Below are 6,305 nucleotides of genomic sequence, written 5' to 3' on the forward strand. Positions count from 1 at the left end.
TGTGACTTTACATCTTGTACATTTTTTTTTTAAGTTTGAAAAGCTTTATTGAGTTGAAGAAAACAATGTAAAACATCAGTACAATAGCACAAATAAAGAGCAATAGGAACTAAAATAATTGTGGAGAATAATGTGCCAATAAACAAAGGCCCCAAACGGGGAAAACGCTATACAAAGAAAAAATGCTTTTATAACTTTTCATTTTGTGGGGAAGGAAGAGAGAAAGATAAAGGGAAGAAAGGGAAAAAAGGGGGGATGGAAGGGGAACAGCAATAGAAAAATGTATGGTAAGAGTAATAAAGAGGTATGAAATACAGAGAAGTTCGCAATAATAATAATAACAATAATACTAAATATAACAACATGTGATCAAGAGGCACTTTTAGATAAAAAGTCTGTTAAAGGGGACCAAAGTAAATCATGTTTTATCAACAATGGAATAGAAGAAGCACATGCACGATCTAGTCTATGATAATGGCAGAGCAAATTCCACCAAGCATTATAAACCACATTTGTAGTGTCTTTCCAATTAGTTGTTATAATTTGAAAAGCGACAGCTATGCAAAGATCAATAAATTTACGAGTATGGAGTGGGACATCCCAAACTGGGGCCAAACCACCCAGGAATACAGAAGAAATAACAAAGGGAACATTAGTAGATAAAATCTTATTAAGTGTAGACCAAATGTGGGACCACATAAGATGGACCTTAGGACAAAGAAAAAACATGTGAACAAAGTCACCAGGAGTGCATGAACAGGACCAACACTTCTTAGTGTCTAACAATTTAAATTTAAACAAATCACAGGGAGTATAAAATAATCTATGATAAAAAAATAAAGAGTTTGTGTGGTACTAGCGGAACGAGAGGTGGAATGAAGTTTGGACCAAATAGAGTCCCAGGTAAGTGAGGGGAAAGTTTGATTGAGGTCCGATTCCCAGATAAGTTCCAGATTAGTTTTAGGCCTGTCAATAAGTGAGGGAGAAAGTAATTTATAAATAGCAGAGGCCTTATGGGGAACCTGAAAGTTAGGTGGAGAGGCAAGGAGGGGAGGTGAAGAGGATGAAGGAGTATTGTGTAGGATAATAGTGGATAGTTTGGGCAGAAGTTCATGAAAGTGTGTGCAGTATTTGTTAGAGATACCGAAGGAGTCACGAAGTGCTGGAAAGGTTAATAAGGAATTGTCAGAAATAAGATGTTGGTAAGTGAGAATTCCTTTGTCAATCCATTCTTTCCAAAAGAGCGCACGATTGCGTAATTTAAGAGATTTATTATACCAAAGTGGGGTATTCATATGAAGAGTAGATGGTACAGAGAATGAACGAAAAAGGGTAAGTGTTAAAGCTTTGGAGTGTTTGAAAATAGGAGAAAGTAGCTTAGGATGTGGTTGAGTGAGATTGGAGCCAATAAGGAAGGAGAAGGGGTGAAGTTGAACCAATTCCAGAGAGCTCCAAGCCGTAGTAGGAGGAGAAGAGGTATCAAGAAGAAAAGGCCAAATTTGCTTGAGAGTAAAAGCAGAATGAAAGCGTGAGATATTGGAGAAGTTAACACCACCAAGATGTTTAGGTTGTTGAAGACGGAGGAGAGAGACTCTAGCCTTACGCTTATTCCACAGGAATTTGGAAAAAAGACTATTGATAGACTTAAAAAAGAAATGGGGGAGAGAGATAGGAAGCATGGAGGGACAGAAGTTCACAATAGGAAGGAGCATCATTTTAATAGTGGAGAGACGACCCCACCAGGAAAGAAAAAGAGGGGACCAACGTTCTATTAGAGAAGAGAGCTTTTTAAGGATATCGGAATGATTAATTTTGATAGTTTCTCTAATAGTGTTAGCATATAAAACGCCAAGACATTTGATAGAGCCAGAGTTCCATTGGAAACCAGAACCCTGAAACATGTGTAGAAGACAGAATTTATTGAGGGGAAGTACTTCAGTTTTATCAATATTTAATTTATAACCAGAAACAGAGGAATAATCATGTAATAAAGAAAAGAAAGCGGGAAGGGCAACAACAGGGTTAGAAATGTAAAGCAAAATGCCGTCTGCATAAGCAGTAAACTTAATCTCAACATCTTTATAAAGATAGCCAGAATAGGAAGGGGATTGTCAAATTTTCTCAAGGAAGGGTTCGAGTGCCAGAATAAAGAGAAGGGGGAAAGTGGACAGCCTTGTCTGGTTCCTTTATGAAGGGAAAATTAATCAGATTCCATACCATTAATCCATATAGAAGTGGAAGGAGCAGAATAAAGCAACTGAACAAATTTAAGAAAAGTGGGACTGAAACCGTGCCAGCAAAGGGCGCCGAACATAAAATCCCAGTTGACACGGTCAAATGCCTTCTCGGCATCTAGAGTAATGACAGCCAAGGGACTGTCCATTTTAGCAGAAAGATGAATGATATTAAGAAGGGTTCTAGAATTGTCTGTAATGGATCTTCCCTTAACAAAGCCGGATTGGTGAATGTTAACCAAATCGAGGACAATGGAATTAATCCGTAAAGCCAGAATTTTCGCATACAATTTACAGTCAGTATTAATGAGGGAGATTGGTTGGTAATTTTTACATAGGGAAGGGTCCTTATCTTTCTTGGGGAGAAGAACAAGCATAGCCTGCGAAAAAGAACCTTTAGATTCACCAGAGGAGAGAAAATGGTTAATTAACTGAAGAAAATGAGGAATCAAGATAGATTTAAATTGGAGAAAGAAACAAACAGTAAAGCCATCAGGGCCAGGTGTCCTATCTTTTGGAAGAAGAGAGAGAGCAGCAAGAATTTCCTTTTCTGAAAACGGGGCATCAAGAGAAGAGAAATCCAACGAAGGATTGGGAGATTTAGGGACAGAGTTAAAGAAAGAGTCTAATTGCTCTGCAGAGGGGGAAGACTCAGGAGTATAAAGAGAAGAATAAAATTGAACAAAGCAATCCAAAATGTTGGCATCAGAAGACTGGAGCGAGCCTTGTGAATCTTTAATCGAGACTATTTTCGATTTCTGTTTTTTAATTTTGAGATAATTTGCCAGAGCCCTACCAGCTTTATTGCGACCACCATATATCTTCGCATTAAATTGAAGAACCTGATTGGAGGCCGATTCCCAGGAATGTTTATTAAATTGCAGTTTAGCGGAAATGAGAGAGGACAGAGAATCAGGAGAGTTGGAAGTGTAATAAAGATGCTCTAGTTCTTTAATGCGTTTTAGATAGGAGGAAGCCTGGGATAATGCTTTCTTTTTTTTACGTGAAACAAAGTCAATAATACAACCCCGAGCAGTGGCCTTGAAAGCATCCCAAAGAAAGTGAGAGTCAGAGGTGGAGTGTAAGTTAGTAGTGAAAAAGTCATCCATGAAATGAGTGAAGTGTTCAATGAAAGTGGGATCAAGTAAAAGGGAGTTGTTAAAGCGCCATCTACGGACCTGAGGCGTGGGAGAGGGGTAATCCATATCTAAAATAACTGGGGCATGATCGGAGATGAGGATAGAGCCTATTTCTGAGTTGGTTATAAATTGGAAAGCATGATGGGAGAGAAAAATCTAATCAATACGGGAGAGGGAATTATGCACAGGAGAAAAAAAGGAAAAGTCCAGAGAGTCAGGGTGGGACAACCTCCATGAATCTATAAGGCCTCTGGAGGAGATGGCTTTGTGGAAGGACTTTTGCATTTTGTTGAGAATGTAGCGAGCTTGTGATTTGCGGTCCAAAAAAGGGTCCATCAATTGATTACAATCTCCCCCAACAATCAAATCTTCATTAGCATTAGAAGAGAGGAGGGGGGAGAAATCATTCCAAAAGGAAGAATCAATGCCATTCGGACCATAAACATTACAGAGAGAGAGATGAACATCATTAACAATGCAGTCAAGGAACAGCCACCTGCCATTGGTGTCTGTAGTTTCATTTAGAATTTGAACAGACAACGCTTTGTGAAATAAAATAACAACACAACTTTTGTGATTAATAGCAGTGGAGCAAAAAACATCCCCAACCCATTGTCTACGTAACATTGATAACTCTTGAGTAGAAAGATGTGTTTCTTGTAAAAAGGCAATTTGACATTTTAAACGAGCAAGATGAGATAAAACACGTTGTTTCTTGATAGGGTTACGAAGACCCTTAACATTCCAGGAAATGAGTCGGAAACTTTTCATATGAGGAGATTAAAGGAAAGTAAAAAGAGAGAACAATACAGGTAAAAAGAGAGAATATATAGAGAAAATGGCAAGGAGAGATGGAAACTAGCTAGATGAAGTGAAAAGAAGAACGATGGAAGTAGTAGAGGAGCCCAAGTAGAGAGAGCAAAAGGAAAAAGGAGCAAGGCCATCATAGGAAGGTGAGATGAGAAGAAGTGAAGAGATAAAAATGGAGGAGAAAGGGAAGGAATGAGTAACATCACAGTGCCAAAAGAAAGGAGGAGAGGAGCAAAGTAAGGTGAATAAAGTCAAAAAAGCCGAATAGGGTAAAAAAGGAAAGGGAAGGAGAAGAAAGTGAAGGAAGAAGGAGGAAAGAGGGAGCCAAAAGCAACCCAAAAGAAGACAGCGAAAAGAAGGACGGCAAAAAGAACAAAGATGGTTCTAGCCATACAGAACATGTAACAGAGAAAAACAATGAGGTGAGAGCGGGAGCAGCAATAAAAGACGACCAAATAGAAGGGAATAAGTCGAAAACACAGTCCACGGAACGAACGAGAAAGAACCAAAGGAGAGAGGAAAAATGCACGGAGAACCTGGAACTGAGAACGACATAAGAACAAATGAAGGAGACTTACCAAACAGATATGCAGGAAAAAACAGCATACTGGGATGACGGAGACATACGATCTAACAAAACAATGCAGAGGAGGACTTTTGAAACATCAGGAAACGCACCTAAGAAATAAAGGAGAACAAAAAAAAAAAAAAAGGTGAGGTGATGTGAGGAGAAACAACAAGCCATAACAGACAATAAGAGAAACACAGAAAGGAAACAATAAAGGAGAAAAAAAAATTAGGAGCTGCTTTGTTCCATGGAGTCCTCTCTGTGGGAGTGGATGAATCTGCGGAGGTCAGCCGGGTCTTCGAAACTGTAGGACCGTTCCTTGTATGTAACCTTGAAAAAACAAGGATGAATCAAGCCGTATCTGGCATGCATGGTTCGAAGTGTAGGCGGCAGATCCAGGAATTCCTTACGACGCGCCGCTGTCTGTTTGGAGACATCCTGAGAGAAAAAAAGTTTATGGCCGGACCATATCAGTTGCTTGTGTTGTTTAGCTGAGTGAAGTATAGTCATAAGGTCAGAGTAGAGGAGAAAATAGGCGATGATACCACGAGGTTTCGATGAAGTGGAAGATGTTTTGGGACCCAGATGGTGCGCTCGTTGAATATTGGCATCCACATGTTTCGGCAGGCCAAGTATCGGTAAAACTTGTGTTTTCAGGAATAAAATGATGTCCGACCCTTCAGAATTTTCTGGAACACCATAAATAGGAAGGTTATTGCGTCTATTTTAATTTTTCCAAATCCTCAGACATCTTCTTGAGGACTAGAATCTCTTTGGTGAGGGTATCCACCTTGGCAACAACATCTTGTGCGTCACTGATTTTCTGTTCAACTTCGGTGACACGTTTATCAAGGTTGGACCACTTATCGTCCAGCCTTTGCAATGTAGCAGTGGTGTCCGCTATAAAAGGGCGGATTAATTTGAGTTCCTCCATTAAATCCTCAAGGGTAACGGGAAGAGGAGATTTGGAGGGAGATGGTGGGTCCTTCTTGAGGCGTTTGCCCGCAGGAACAGCGTCTTTGCGTGTAGCGGTAGCCACATTAGAGGTCTTAGAGGCATATCCGTGCTCCATGATGTAAAGGCCTGAGAGAGGAACAGCTTGAGGTAAAGAAGGAGCGACGGAATATGGTGAAAGGCTGCAAAGTCCTCTGAAGAAAAACACTGAAACTGTGAAAAATGGAGACCACCGTCAAGGAGAGTCAAACTGGATATCAACTGAGCGCAAAAATGAAGAAATGATGCGTACGGAGGAAGCAGAAAAGCAACTGCGCAGAGACAAGTCAAAAGTTGAGGAGAGAAAAAATTGAAGTGGAGGTCCAGCAAGCCGAGGAGAAGCAAAAAGGACTCAGAACGTCATATTAGATGTCAAATAATCGTGGAAGCACTGCAAAATTGAAGTAGCACAGCCAGGAGACAAGAAGCATCAGCAGGTAGAAAAATAGAATCATTGGAAAAAAAATCAACGAAAAACGATGAAGAAAAAAAAACAAAATGGCGGCCGTTTCCAAGAAGAAAGCATTTGTGCAAATTATAGCCTAAAAAAACGAAGAAGGC

Source organism: Lissotriton vulgaris, chromosome 3_1 (assembly GCF_964263255.1).
Source record: "Lissotriton vulgaris chromosome 3_1, aLisVul1.2, whole genome shotgun sequence".
Classification (NCBI taxonomy): Eukaryota; Metazoa; Chordata; class Amphibia; order Caudata; family Salamandridae; genus Lissotriton; species Lissotriton vulgaris.